The sequence below is a fragment of the Eschrichtius robustus genome, chromosome 16 (assembly GCF_028021215.1).
Source record: "Eschrichtius robustus isolate mEscRob2 chromosome 16, mEscRob2.pri, whole genome shotgun sequence".
In the NCBI taxonomy this organism is placed as follows: Eukaryota; Metazoa; Chordata; class Mammalia; order Artiodactyla; family Eschrichtiidae; genus Eschrichtius; species Eschrichtius robustus.
In genome coordinates, this window is record NC_090839.1 from 57,869,589 (window position 1) to 57,885,231 (window position 15,643).

The window sequence follows — 15,643 nt, forward strand, 5'->3', positions numbered from 1 at the left end:
CATTGGGCACTTACCACATAGGAGGCATGAGCTATATGGAATCTGATGTAGTTAGTCTCAAGGACATACTTCGGTCCACTGCTGTCGGTCCCGTGCCATGTATGGCTTAGGGTTTCCATGTGGGAATAACTTCCTGGCATAGAGACATTACTGAAGGATCCACTGACATTGGTGAACAGCAAGAGCAGGAAACACTGGCATGTAAAATCAAAGAGTAAACTTTCTGGAACGTGGACAGGAGTGCATAGGAGAAAAGGGGTTATGAACAAATCAGTCAGTCTTGCTGGCTGTTCTTGCCCCGCTACAAGGGTGTGTTCACGGCCCTTTCTGCTGCTCATGGTAAGTCATTCTTGAAAGTAAAATAAGCACTAATGAGTTTACATGCATAGTGTATGCAAATACTATGAGTGGTGTTCCAGGAAATAGCAAATTTTGGAAGCAAAATAAGTCGTTAAATTGTCCATTTCAACGTGTAATTCTTCGTAGGGCTGTGAATCTTGCTAGGAGCTATAAACACTGCATTATTCAAATACTATCCAATAATGTGCACTTGTGTATTCCAGGGTTTGAATATTCACTGCAGGCTACAGAGGTTTGTAAGACAAAACATACTTGGATAGATATATAGAGATAGATAGAAAGACAGAAAAATAGATATGGATAGATGATGATAGATAGACAGATAGACAGATAGATAGATAGATAGATAGATAGATAGATAGATAGATAGGATGATTCATCTTTAAGAAGGGAAGGGGCGGGCTTCCCTGGTGGTGCAGTGGTTAAGAATCTGCCTGCCAATGCCGGGGACATGAGTTCGAGCCCCGGTCTGGGAAGATCCCACACGCCGCAGAGCAACTAAGCCTGTGCGCCACAACTACTGAGCCTGCGCTCTAGAGCCTGTGAGCCACAACTACTGAAGCCTGCGTACCTAGATCCCGTGCTCCACAACAAGAGAAGCCACTGCAGTGAAAAGCCCGCACACCGCAATGAAGAGTAGCCCCCACTCGCCGCAACTAGAGAAGGCCCACACGCAGTAACAAAGACCCAATGCACCCAAGAATAAAAATAAAATAAAATAAATAATTTTTTTTTTAAAAGGGAAGGGGCACATATATGAAACAACATGAGCCCTAACACCCAACTTTTGGTGTTAAAACCAACCCAAGATGTGTTTGGTCTCTTCCTTAACAATTCGACCAATGACAATGCAAAAGGAAAGGCATTTTTCCATGCCTGGACCATTTTGTCACAAAAGAAAGATCAGGATATTGGATTGGGCACTGAATGTCTTGTTGCGTTTTAAAGTTTCAACTTAAGAATGATAATTTTAAAATATTAAACATCTGAGGAATTATCTTTCCACTTTAAAAGTGTTTTTTTTTTCTTTAAACTGGCTTCATTCACTTTATTTTTCTCATAGAAAACTATGTTGTGGCTACAGCTGGAGCCTGGGTCCTCTGCACGGAAACTCTGATATGGGTCTTTACAAGATGGTCAGTGAATTCCTGATACGGAGACTTGGTGAACACCGTCTCTCTCCAGAGATCAGGAGTGAGATAACTGTAGGTCTTGGAAATGGCATCGAAAGTGGTCTTGGCGAAGTTGCCCAGCATGGCGGTGCAGCCCCTGGCAGAGGTGTAGCGGTCGTCAATTCCAGCCATCATCAGCTTCTTGGGCACAGGGGCTGAGATGACGCCAGTGCCCCTGGGGGCAGGGATGAGGCGCAGCAGCACAGAGCCACAGCGGCCAGTCACCTTGCAAGGGACGGTATGGGGCTTACCCATCTTCTTCCCCCAGGAGCCTTGCCGCACCGGGACGATGGAGAGCTTGGCCAGAACGATGGCCCCACGGGTGGCAGTGGCTACCTCCTTAGAGCACTTCACACCCAAACCAACATGTCCGTTGTAATCCCCGATGGCGACAAATGCCTTGAACCTGGTCCGCTGGCCAGCACGGGTCTGCTTTTGCACAGGCATGATCTTCAAAACTTTGTCCTTGAGGGATGCCCCCAAGAAAAAGTCAATGATCTCAGGTTCCTTGATGTGCAGAGACAAGAGACAGATCTCCTCCAGGGACTTGATCTTCATGTCCTTGACCAGGCGGCCCAGCTTACTGACGGGGAGCCACTCCTTGTCCTCGGCCTCGCCTCCGCGAGCTCCGTGGCTTTCAGCCCTGGCCCCGGACACCGCTGCCAAAGCCTCCATGGAAGCCACCGCCGCCTCCCATTCCGGGGCCCCCGGGGCCTCCGGGCCCATCGGCGGCACTGGCATCATCCGCCATTTGGTGTTTTTACGGAGAAGAAGAGCTAACAGTGATTTTTATTTGAAATTTATTTTTGCTGATGATTTCTATGATGAAATGCCTGTATCAGGAACTCTCACATATTATTGAAATATCTAATCTTGTCACAATATATCAGTTCCTAAAAATGCATGATAATGCATTTTTGTTACAGAAAACCTCTAAGCCATCTCCTATAACCCTATCAGTGAAAAAAATTATTCACTTTTTATCATGATGGTCATCTGTTATTGTTTTAAAAAAACACATAATAGCGTTATAAAAAGTATAGAACGACTTATGGGAAATTCCTGAGGATTTCTAGGAATTTCATCTTCTTTTCCCCCAGGTCCCTAAGATGAAGCTATTGAGATTAAGTCATATGTTCACCTAATAAGTGTTCATTTTGCACAAGCTGGGTTGTCCATGGTCAGAACCAGCTTTCCGTCTGACGGTAGAGACAGGCATTAAATAAATGTAAAAATAAGAATTAGGAATCCTGCTGGACATGCGTAGTAGAAACTGCAATGGGGACGACAGCTCGGCTCTCAAATGTTCCCCAGCGACTGCGTTTGTGCTGCCTCCTCCCCTCCTCCGCGGGGAGGGCTCTGTCACAGGGTCACACGGAGCAACAGGCCCCCACCTCCTCACCCAAGTGCAGACACCTGATGCAAACTGGCCAATCAGAATGCTCCATATGCTGGGCCCCTGTGATTGGTCCAGAGGTGGTCATGTGACTGAAATGCGGCCCTCACGGTCCTTTCCTGGGGTTCCGGGAGCTGGAGCTTAGAAAGAGGGTCCTTCCCTTTGCTTCTGAAAACTACTCAGCTGAGAGCCCAGAGCTATAGCAGCCATGGTTCCAGCCCAAGGATAAAGCTATTATTATTTGAGAGGTCAAATGCTCACACACAGAAAGGTGAAGGATGAAAAAAGAAGAGAGAATAGTGATCCCATTCTGTTCTGTTTCCTATCATGGTTCCCATTATTACGTGAACCACTCAGCCTTTCTTTTGACTGAATCTACATAAAATTAGGCTTCTGCCAACCCGGATATTTTTTATCAGTAAAGAATCAGGGAAATATCACATGCTGTGAAAGAGAACCAGAGGGCTTAGGTACACTCTTTGGGACTTCTACATCCAGTGGGGGAGAAGGCAAGCAGACCATCATGAGGTGATGTGTTCCTACTGACGGAAGCCCAGGTTACTGAGAGTAAACAAAGGCGTGTCCCTGTTGGGTATAAGCTCCCACTCTGTGCTTCATTTCTGGGTCCTCACTGAGAACCAGCCTTGTGCCAGTGCTAGGAAGATACACCCACGATTCCATCCAGCTCTTGCCTCTGCAGAGGCTTGGGGGCCTTCAGTGAAGAGTTTCTGAGCCTTGAAGTTTGAAGAAACGCACCCATATATGGCGGTCGAAGCCATCCCGGGGCATAAAGAGGGGGGGCCTGGAGGCAGGAACTGAACCCCAGAGGCCTGCATTTGACCAATTAGAAGACATTCCACTTTGCTCCCCTTTGTCAGTCACTCACTCGGGATGACTTGGTGTCAAGGTGGCCCTGTAGAGAGCTGGGCAAGCTTTCAGGCCGGCTTCTTTGTGAACAGTTCGGCTGCCCAAACCAAACGTAAAACAAAGCCGATCTTCGCGCTCCGGCTTAATGGGAAACCTGAGCCATCTGTGGGTGTTCCTTCTAGTTGATTTGCTTCTTTGGCACGTATTAAACAGCCCCTTAAAGATCCAGAGAAATTATGGAAATGGGCATTAACATTAAAATCAGAGTACAATTAGAACATTTCACTGCATAATTGTTTGGCAGGACCTGCGAGGAAACAGAGGATTTCCAGCTCTGTGATTTATTGCTCACAGGTCTGACTTTTCAGAATCTCCAGGGCCAGAAACACAGTCTGGGAGTGGGGGCCCTGGCATGACAATACAATTGGACCATGGTTAGAAACTTATGCTGTCTTTGTCTGATTCCTGGCAAACCTTCTTTTGAGCAGTCGCATCGGCTTTATGGAAGCCAACCAGAGCTCGATCCAGATGAAGGGAACATGCAGAGATGTTGGAGAAACCTTTGTGCCGCGCTCCCGTGTCTTTGTCAGAAAAAGTGTTCTGCGTCCGCTTGCAATTAGCACTACGACAGGCGTCAGAGAAAATGGCTAATCGCTGACGTGGCCCACAGTGCTTTGTAAGTAAACACCATATTGGAATAGACATGCAAATAATTGCACAACACTCCAATTAAACATGTTCAAAATGAAAATGGGGATGCGGTTAAGGTATCAGAGCTGCACTGCCAAAATCCTATTTTTTTTCCTCTAAGAAATAATAAATGACTCACCTCTTGAATGTCACCAAGCTGTTTCCAAGCATCCCTTGGCTCCAGGCCTGAGGCTGCACTGCTTCTGGGAAGTTTTGAGTTGCTGGACCAAAAGCCTCTTATATCTATTCCAGACCCAACGTCTTCCTTGGCTCTGGTAGCGTATATTATGGGCGAGGCTCACATTCCTTCTTAGCAGGTCACAGCCCCGCACCCCAGCTTCGGCAGGTTTTGACTGCTCGTCGCTCAGAGCTGTACCCTTCCCTGAAAGATGAACTTGACTGGCAGAAGCCACCGCCTTGCGGATGCTTAGAGGACTGCACGCTTTCCCACCGGAGTGACGCTCACGCAGCGTCTGAGTGATGTGTGTGTCTGTCAGCTCAGTCCCCTTTCCTGGTGGTGGGAAAACTCGCTGGTACAACCAACAGTCCAGAGATCCTTGTGGGATCAGTTGTGGCTAGGCTTCTCCAGAAACCCCATCTTTGTCTAGTCTTTTGCCTTGCCCTAGTCTCCTTCCCTCACCCTTTTGTAAGTTTCTCTGCGTTCCTTCACTCAATAAGTCACTTGCCCAGGGAGAGAAGGGAAGCCAACGTAAGACGACTATCATTTATCTTAAAATTGAGGTTTGAACTAAGTATGGTAGACTTTCATTTTGTTTGGTTTTTTTCATCAGGGTGGACATCACAAAAATGCAACAGAAAGTGATTCTAGAAGTTTCAGAGGAAAAGAAAAACAAGAAAGTGGGCTGAGGATTGGAACTCCACATCTGGGGACACAGCAGTCAGCTCAACTAAGCAAGTATTTATTCAGTGCTTTGAGAAAGTCAAGACAGGCACATAAGAATCAGGCATCCCAAATGTAGTTTCTTCCCCTGAAGGACTGAATTATGTCCTGAGGTAGATGGACACACAAAGAAATAAGATGACACCAACATTTACTGAGCACGTACTACACGCCAAATATTACACCTTTGCAAGACACTGTTGAATTTAATTCTTATGAGAAGGGTCTGGAGTGATTTATATTGTCACCACTTTGCAAATGAAAAAGAAATAAATAAATTAGGTTTACAGAGGTTAAGCCACCCTGCCAATGTCACTCAGCTAGCAACTGTTGGAAATGTGGCAATCAGGAGCCCTGGCAGGTTTATTAACAAGGGAATGATGAGATTAGATGAGGCCCAGAGAGGTTACAGAAGAGCAAAGATGGCCTCACAGCTCTAAGTCCCATGAGCAAAACAGCAGACCCAGAAGAGGACAGAAGCATTTCACTGTGTAATATCCAAACTGGCTCACATCACTGATAAGCCAAAGACACTGGCAAAGCTTGTCTGCTTCGCTTTCAATGTTAGAGTCTCGTTGCTTCTACTGGGAAAACTAATAACATAACAAATGAAACTACTGTTCGGTTTCATTAAAAATAAATCTGATAAGATGGGCAGAATTGAATTAACCAATCTCAACTGAGTTCTCATTATTGGAGCAAATGGAATATTCTCTCTAATAGAATAAGTCCTGGTTCATTTTGGCTGGTCTGAGCAGCTCCTTGCTATTGCTTTGGTTTCCAGCCTTTGGCTCTAGGCATCCTCACGCTAATGTTAGTATTATCAGGTCAGCGTAATTGATCAGCATACTAGATCTGGCAAGGGTTCTGGATGGATCCGCATAACAGATGCAAGGGCTTCGGTTACCCTTGGCAGATGAAAACTCTACTCCCTTCCAAGGAAGTCAGATTTAGGACCCTAAAGCTCACAAAAGAGAAAAGGCCCTTATTCCACACAGGGTGAGGTTGGGCTTGAATCCTGTGATGAACTGCCCTTAGAGTCAGAGATGGGGAAAACACATTCACTGTGCCCGCTTGTTTTGGCTGGCTCTAATTGAAGTAAGCGCCAGCAATGCTTCTATTCCTTTGCGCTGGCTGAAGTTCAAAGGCTCAAGACTGAATAGCAAAGAGGCGCGTGCAGGTATTTTTGTGGATACACACAGATACGCACAAAGGCACATGCACATTTGCATCATTTTCCCAACAAAAGGGATTTGACACAGCTTATAAATAAACACAGAAACACAAGATGGAAAAATTGAAGAAATCGAGATCAAATATAGAACAGAATAGAGAACCAATATCGACTGATTAATAAAATATAGCTCCGACTGGGTGGCTGAATCACTTTTTGGAGGGGAACTGTAAATTTTGCTCTAAACCCACTAGTGAACATGGAAATATCAATACACATGCACACACACGCGCTTATATATAATCAGTTCATGATTTGTGTCAGTCACTGGATGAAACCAAAACAGGTGTTAGGAGAAACACAGTTTCTTCCGGACCTAATGACTGAAAGCATTTTTTAAAATTGTGCAAGCGCTTATCAGGAGGAAACTGAATTAAAGTGTGAAGGAGTGAATGAATGAATGGATAAGCAATTGATGTGTCATAGATGGCCACGCCATGAAAAGTCATCCTTGTAATGACATTTCATGGAGTATAATCTGTAAAAATACTGAATCACTATACTGTACACCGGAAACTAATATAATATTGTGAATCAACTATACTTCAATAAAAAAGTCATCCGGTGCAACCTCTCCAGCCCCCGACAATTCCAGTGCTTGGAAGCCTCCTCTCACCTCCCTCTGCCAGCAGGGAGCCAATGATACAGCCCACACTGCTTTCTGAGACAGACTCTGCTCTGAAGTTCTGTCTATTGAGGTGCATTTCTGTCATTACAGCAACACAGCTGGGGTGGGTCTGTGGGTAAAGGAAGAAATACAGGCTTTGTCCTCAGATCTAAGTTCAAATTGTGCATTTGCTACTTTCCAGCTGAGTGACCATGGGGATGTGACATCACCTCTCTGAGTCTCTGTTTCCCCATCTATGATACAAAGGTTCCTAGCAGCCATTGGACCACAAGGATCAGATACAAATGTGTGAGCTTAGTGTCTGGTTGCATGTAGGTGAGCAATGTGGGTTTACTCTTTCAGTTCACTCACAACATGTTGATTAAACATACGTGAGCCGCATCTAGGGACTAAGAATGTCTTTCTATCTGTATAAACGAGGTAGGTCAAGCTTCTAACCTACCAGAGTTGATGAGACCCCGTATGGGCTGGTTTCATTCATGTTGTCCACATACAGAAACTTCACACACACTTACTAACAAGCTTGCCTCTGCAATGAGAGTGGTTGGGTGGCATCTTTTTATGCTCATTGTCTGGTCTGAGTCTGGCAAGTCTTCTGTTTCTAACTGTTTAGTCGGGAAGCTGAACACAGACAGTGGATTGCACACTGGTTGGGTTGGCTGGGAGTCTAGCCCTATGAAAAGTCGACCTCAAATTATCTCTTCATCACTTTGCTGTGGTTTAGATAAACCCCAGTGGGATTGATCTGCTCAGTTGCACTACTGGCAATTTCAGTAAAATAAATGTTTTAGTTTTTACAATTTAGTCCCAGACAGCCAAGAAGGTAGTTTTCCCTTGAAGTTTCTCCTAATAATTACAAAAGGAAAGAAATGAGACAAAACAATCTGGGTCAATAGGATCAAAAGGTACCTCTCCCCTAGTTTTTTTTTTTTTTTTTTAAACATGAAAAAAGCCTCTGTTTGGTTATTGAAGGATTTAACTTAAGTCCTCCATGGATGATACCTAAATAAAGAAATACATTTTGGCTACGTTGTCATGTAGTGTAGACAAGTTATGGAGACAACTGAAAAGACTTCAGTTTTCAGTCTATTTCCCTATTAGGACTGCTCTGTGTTTCAGACTTTGGAATTGATGTGTTTGCAGCCAGGTGAGGACCCATTCGTGGAACTAGGAATAAGTATAATCATGATGCTGGTGATAACGATAAAGATAACAACTCTGAAGATGGTAAAAGCTGCTATTTATCAAGCGTGTTATAGTTGAGAAAAAGCTTTACAGTGTTCAGAGCCCCTCATCGACCCTGGGATGGGCGCCATGATGATAACCTTCATTTTACAGATGAGGAAACTGCTTCACAAAGAGGTCAAGTAAGTGGTTCAAGAGAGGGCTGCTAATAAGGCTAAAAGTGAAGAATAACTAAACCTCTACCCCAGTTCCCATTGTCAGACCTGCCATTGGCTCATTGCAGGACCTTGGGCAGGTCAACTCTCCCCTTTGGACGTTGGTTCCCCATAGGTAAAAAGAAGAGTTCGGGCTACCAGATGGCTAATGCCCCTTCCACCTGTGATAAATAATGATTTAGAGTTTCTTTCAGCTTCTGTGATGTAATTAAAGTGGGCTGTCACCAAGCTTAAATGTTTTCAGTCATCCAGATCCAGAGTAACCATTAGATGTTAGGAAGCAATCCATTATTTTAAAAATTTGGATCCCCTCACCATATGGCAAAGCATATGGGGCGCGGTGCTATTTTCCAGTATGGGAAGTTTTCCTTCTGAGGCAAGAAAGAAGCCCAGGACTTCCCTGGTGGCACAGTGGTTAAGAATCCGCCTGCCAATGCAGGGGACACGGGTTCGAGCCCTAGTCTGGGAAGATTCCACATGCCGCGGAGCAACTGGGCCCGTGTGCCACAACTACTGAGCCTGCGCTCTAGAGCCCGTGCTCCGCAACCAGAGAAGCCACCGCAATGAGAAGCCCGCGAACGGCAGCGAAGAGTTGCCCCTGCTCGCCACAACTAGAGAAAAAGCCTGTGCACAGCAATGAAGACCCAATGCAGCCAAACAAATACATTTATAAAAAAAAAAGAAAGAAAGAAAGAAAGAAGCCCAGATCTTTGCAAGACTTGACGAATATAATCAGATCAGGGAGAAACCAGAACCCAAGCTTAAGCTACACTTGGAATATTTCCTTTACTAATGCACATCCACATTGGTTTTGGGGTGAATTTCCAGGCTTTATTTGTGAGCTTGAAGTAAATTGTAAATTTACATCAACTGTAAATTTATGTCACCGGCTTCCAGAAACAAATCACTGACTCTTGTTCTTTCTTCAATGCACCTCTGTTGCTTTCTCACTTGTATTTCTCTGGTTTTGAGCATATGACTTTCAAAGTTGCTGGAAGTAATCACTGCATTCCTCTCACACAGAGAAATCAAAAGCAAATATAAACTGCTCTCTCAGCTTAGTTCTAAATCTAAGCAGACCCAACTGCTGTTAGATAGTGCTTTGTATGCTAAGATGCAGTATCTCTTTGAATGGAATAAACAAGGAAAACCTCCAAGTGGTTTGCTGACGCTATAGCATTACTGAGCTGGCAAAATTCATAAACTAATATTGCAAAGTAGCTCTTTGGCACATGCTATTTTCGGCAATTTGTACTCTCTGTCACTATTTCCTTTTTCATGCCATCTGTAAAGCATACTCTGGCTTTTTTCTCAACAAGAAATTTGTCTTTCTGGAAGGTTGATCAGACAAAAATAGAAAGTACTTGCTGGGTTGGTTAATGACTGTAGAGGATGTGCTACCTTAGCATCCTGGAGGGGACTGTTTTGGGGTTATACAGGACAGACATGGGAGACTGATATAAAAAGTAAGAAAAAAGACAAAAAGGAAGCTATCACATGCCAGCTAGAATATACTAAATATTTCTCATCATCATTAGAAACGATCATATTTAAATTCCCATTGCCTGATCACTTAGGATAAAGGGAAGCAGTAGCAGTGTCATTAAATAAAAATCTCTCTGGTTATTGAAGGATAAACTTAAGCCATACATGCGTGATGCCTGGATGCAAGGGCATGGATTGGGAGACCTGGGCCCATCCACTTACTAGCTCTGTAAACATGGGCAAATCAATTCCACCATCGTTTGGTCTTAGTGTCATCAAATCAGATAATCAGGAAGGCCCTTCCCAACTCTGAAATGCTTTGGTTTGTCAAAGGAACATTGATTTGTTCAGCAGCTACATATTGAGCTTCTACTATGGGCTAGGCACTGAAAAAGACAGAGAAGAGTCCCAATATCATGAAGCTGATGTTCAAGCAGAGGAGAGAGCCAATTAATGGCTCAGCCATTAGTAGCGGAACAAGATGGCTTCAGGTGGGAGTAAGTGCCATGAAAGGTCATAACTGTGTGATCTGATAGAAATCTGATAGAAATTAATTGGCATGGGAAAGGGTGGAGGTTAGTCATACATTAAGTTTGCAATACCTATCTACCAAGAGAGGTGTTTTTAACAGGGCTGGTTCTGCTTCCTAATGGGATTTTGGAATTTTGCGAGTGAGTTAGTTATTTTACAGTGTAGCCGCTCTAGACAATTGACATATTGAAATACAAATTATTTTATTATGAATTATATCTTTATTCTCTTTTATATTACATCTTGAGAATTTATTGTATCCAAAATTGTGCAGGTGTATATATTACTTATGAATTGCACTTCAGGATCATAAAATGGAAGTTAGACATTAATATTGTTTTTTAGACATTTATTTATTTATTTATTTATTTTATTTGTTTTTGGTTGCATTGGGTCTTCGTTGCTGTGCGTAGGCTCTCTCTAGTTGCGGCGAGCGGGGGCTACTCTTCGTTGCGGTGCGTGGGCTTCTCATTGTGGTAGCTTCTCTTGTTGCAGAGCACGGACTCTAGGCATGCGGGCTTCAGTAGTTGTGGCACACAGCCTCAGTAGTTGCGGCGCACGGGCTTAGTTGTTCCGTGGCATGTGGGATATTCCCGGACCAAGGCTCGAACCCACGTCTCCTGCATTGGCAGGCGGATTTAACCACTGTGCCACCAGGGAAGTCCCTAGACATTATTTTTAATAAGAGGGGGCATTGAGTTTGATAGGATTAGAAACCACTGATCTAGAACTCTCATAACCAGAACCCTGATATAGCTGGCATTGTTGTGCAGTGATCTATTTTTAGGCAAAAGTGATCAATCATTAGGAAATAAGTTCCTACAGGGAATAATGGGCGCAGATTTTTTTTATGTAGCAATTTTCAGATTTTTTAAATCAATTAATTCATTGGGTCACATCCAAACTTTATTTAGTTGTTAGCCTAAATTATACACTAAGTTAATCTTATGGAAAATAAAAAGGAGAACATTTGGAACTTGCTCTGAAAGTCAGAACATATTAATTGGAAGAGAAATAAAAATAAGTTCCAGGTAGGAACAGCCTTCTCACCAGTTCTTACATCATCTGCTTTGTGGATATGGCCTAACTGCCTGTCTAAAAATAACCTCATCTATGTTAAGGAAGAATACCCCCTGTATCTGTGGGACGACGTCTGTTCTTACTCTTACGGGGTTAGAGAACCACCATGAATAACCACTCTTTCCTGCACAGTTGGCTCACGCACGGGCCTGAATCAACTAGGGCTGATCAGAATCATTCTCCAAGAGTTTTCAAAGGGGATTGAAAAATGAATTAAGCATTTTTCCGAGAGTCGTGGTGGAGGGGGGTTCCCAAGGTTCAGGAACAATCGACAGCCATGTCTTCCTGCATAGAGAGGAAGCCTGTTTGAAGGGAAAGATTGAACGTGATAAACAGAGAGGTGCTTTCACTCTTTCATTAATTCACTCAATTGATGATACTTTTCACACTACTGTATACTAGACATTGTGGTGACCCTGGAGAAAATAATGCCTGCAGTAGGGTAAATAGTGCCTCCCTTTCCCCCTCCACCCCCTAACAAAAGATATCCACACCTGAATCCCCGGAACCTTGTGACTGTTACTGTATATGGCAAAAAAAGACTTTGCAGATGTGATTATATTAAAAGTCTTGTGATGAGGACATTATCCTGGATCACCCAAACGGACCCAATGTCATCAGAGACGTTCTTAGAAGAAAGAGACAGGAGATTCAGAGTCAGAGAGAGAGATCTGAAGATGCTGGCTTCAAAGCTGCCGGATTTGAAGATGGTGGAAGGACCACAAGCCAAGGAATGTGGGTGGCCTCTAGAAGCTGGAAAAGGCAAGGAAACGGATTCACCCTCAGGACTTTCAGAAGGAAATCAGCCCTGCCAACACCTTCATTGTAGCCCTGTGGCCACGATGGACTCATTTCAGGCTTGAGCTCCAGAATTGTAAGAATACCTCTGTATTGTTCTAAACCACTATGTTTGTCGTCGTTTGATATACTAGCAACAGGAAACTGATACAACATCCCTACCCTGGCATCTCTTATGTTCTTGTAGTGGCGACAATCTAGAAATGTGTCAATAAAAAGTAAAACAAGATAAATAGAAATCCAGAGATTGGCAAACTGAAATAAGAGATGGAGAAAGTAAAAACCCCTGGTTCCAGCTGACCCCCAGGCCCAGCTATTTCCCTGTAGCTATTCAATCATATCCCAGTACCTTCCATAAATCACCTTTTCTTCTAATGTTTGCTCCAGTTGAGTTTCTATCTCTGTCAAACAAAAGAGCCCTGCTTCATATAATCTGCACTGATGGTCCTATAGGGGCTCTGATGCTTACTGTGTCAACCTGGAAGCAGTTTCTCAAGAAAGTCTTAATGATGTTTAGCAGAACTGCATTTTCTTACAGGAAAACGTGCTGCTCCAGTGTAGAAACATTTTCAGCAACATCGAGAATTTTCTGTGAATTTCCTATTAGACAGGCAGTTCCACTAAGGAAACCTTAGCTGGGTGAGCTTCTTAATCAAAACTTTAATTTATTCATTCCTTCTGGTTCATTTTTGGTGTTCATTGAACACCTACTGCGTACCAGGTCCTGGGAAGACAACACTGAACAACTTAAAATCTCTGCCAGGACTTAATAGGAGAGATTTTATTTAAAGAAACAATTACAATACAGTGTGATAATAACACTAACCACCAATGCTTACGATCACGTTCTATATGCCAGCTGATGTTCTAAGCTATGAAAATGGCTTACGTGTTGTAATGGTCACAAATACACTATTTAGGAAGATGCACTATTATAGCTATTTTACAAATAAGGAAACTGAGGCAGATTTAGGAAACATGCCCAGATGGCAAGTGATGGTGTCAGGCTTTGCATCCAGGCTCCAGAACCTGGATGAATTCCTGCAGTCGGTTGTCTTTGGGGGAAAAGAATAGGGAACCACGGATGTGTAAGATAAGGAGCAGCTTGGGAAGCAAAATTACTGGAAAAAGAGACAAGTGGTTTGAGTTTCTCTGGATGATTAAGAATTTATCGGGTGGGACTTCCCTGGTGGTACAGTGGTTAAGAATCCACCTGCCAATGCAGGGGACACGAGTTTGAGCCCTGGTCTGGGAAGATCCCACACGCCACAGAGCAACTAAGCCTGTGCGCCACAACTACTGAGCCCACGTGCCACAACTACTGAAGCCTGTGCGTCTAGAGCCCGTGCTCCACAACAAGAGAAGCCACCTCAATGAGAAGCCCGCGCACCACAATGAAGAGCAGCCCCCACTCGTCACAACTAGAGAAAGCCCGCGTGCAGCAACGAAGACCCAACACAACCATAAATAAATAAATAAATAAAATTGATTCCTTAAAAAAAAAAAAAAGAATTAATCGGGTGGGTAGAGGCTGGAATTTTAGGCAGAGGAAAGCTACAGGGAGTGACTCATGGACTGAGCTGGATGCGATTTGACTGTTGAGCAATGGAGTTGGAGGAATAAGCAAGACCCTGGCTACAAAGAGTTTTGTATTCCAGGCTCCGGGGCACCACTTCTGCCCTTTATTCTAATGCCTCTGTCCATGGTTCTGGTAATGCGCTTCACTGTTGCTAATCACTTTCTCAACACCTTGGACCTAGAGGATATCTGACTATCCTCCCACCCACAATGGATCTCTTTGTGCATCTCTGCCTTCTCTGCTTGGCTGATTGCTCGCTGCGGAAGCACAATTCCTTTTTCTTCAAATTACAAAAACCCTACTGAGAAGAACAAGGGCAGATCCAAGATATTGAATAGTGTTGTCCTGAGTCTCGCTTGCCATCTTTCACCTTGGCTTCATTCCAATGGTTCCTTTTCAGGTTCTGATAAGGGCCATTCTCTGGGGCTCACTTGTTGCCTTCTTGCTTGGTCCATCCATTCATCCATGCATCATTCAACAAACATTTAGTGAACATATACTATGATGTGGAAGCTGGAAAATTTGAGGACACAGAGATAAATAAAATACAACCCTTGCCCTCAAAGTAGCTCATTGTTTAAAGGGAAAGAGAGAACCGGAAAGATTATTCATGAACAGCAGGATGCGAGGGGCTGCAGGATCAAGGAAGAGACTCGTTGATTTCAGCAAGGAAAAGGCACTGGGGGGTTTTGGTACCAGTTAATATGCTACCACCTCTTAGCTTCAAACCCACTTTAAAAAAAAAAAAACATTTAATCTTTTCTCCTTTAAATGTGGAGGAAATACATGAGTGTTGTAAACATTTCAGAGAACTCACAAAAGTTCAAGGCTAGAAATAAAAACCCAGAGATAATAAAAATAAAAATCTATAATGCCAGAGATAATCACTATTAACAATTGGATGTATTTTCTTCCAGTATTTATGTGTATATAATCTATATATCTGTTCTTAATCAAATTGCAAACCTACTTTTTTATACTCTGTGTTGTGCTGCTGAGGCTGGCAAATCACATTTCTGCTCTGCCAAGTGGTTCCTGCTTCGGTTCTGAAAATGGGGGGGTCCCTGGGGAGCCTGCAAATCTGGAGAAGGGAGAAGGGATTTGCACCTGCCTCTGAGGTCACCACTGGCTTCCTCTTTGCTTTCTGTTTCTATCGGCATCATCCCAGCCTGGCTCCTGCATTCTGGCTGGGTGCTCCAGGACCAGGGATTGATTCCACTTTTCAGTTCCTCCAAGACTCACAGAACCAGCCTGATTATACCCACTCAGAGACACAAGCCCTGGTTGGCCAGCCCACCCCCTACTCTGATAAGACTGACCCCCCTACTCTGAGCTCAGAGACTTCAGCCCTGGCCGAGCAATACCCTCAGACAGAGGTGTGCATCCTGGCTTGGCAGGACTCCTCCTCCGAGCCTTTAAATTTTAATAATTCCAACCTCTTCCCTTTGTTCCCTCAGCCCGAGAGGTGGTAGTTGCCTTTCACCTGCGGTATCTCAGTGTTCTTTTTGCTTGTTTAGTTCAA

General features: G+C 43.9%; 1 pseudogene; it reads right to left on the minus strand.

The window, feature by feature from the left end:
• Positions 1–1,404: 1,404 nt before the first annotated feature.
• On the minus strand, positions 1,405–2,283 carry LOC137749963 (small ribosomal subunit protein uS5 pseudogene; annotated as a pseudogene).
• Positions 2,284–15,643: the final 13,360 nt, after the last annotated feature.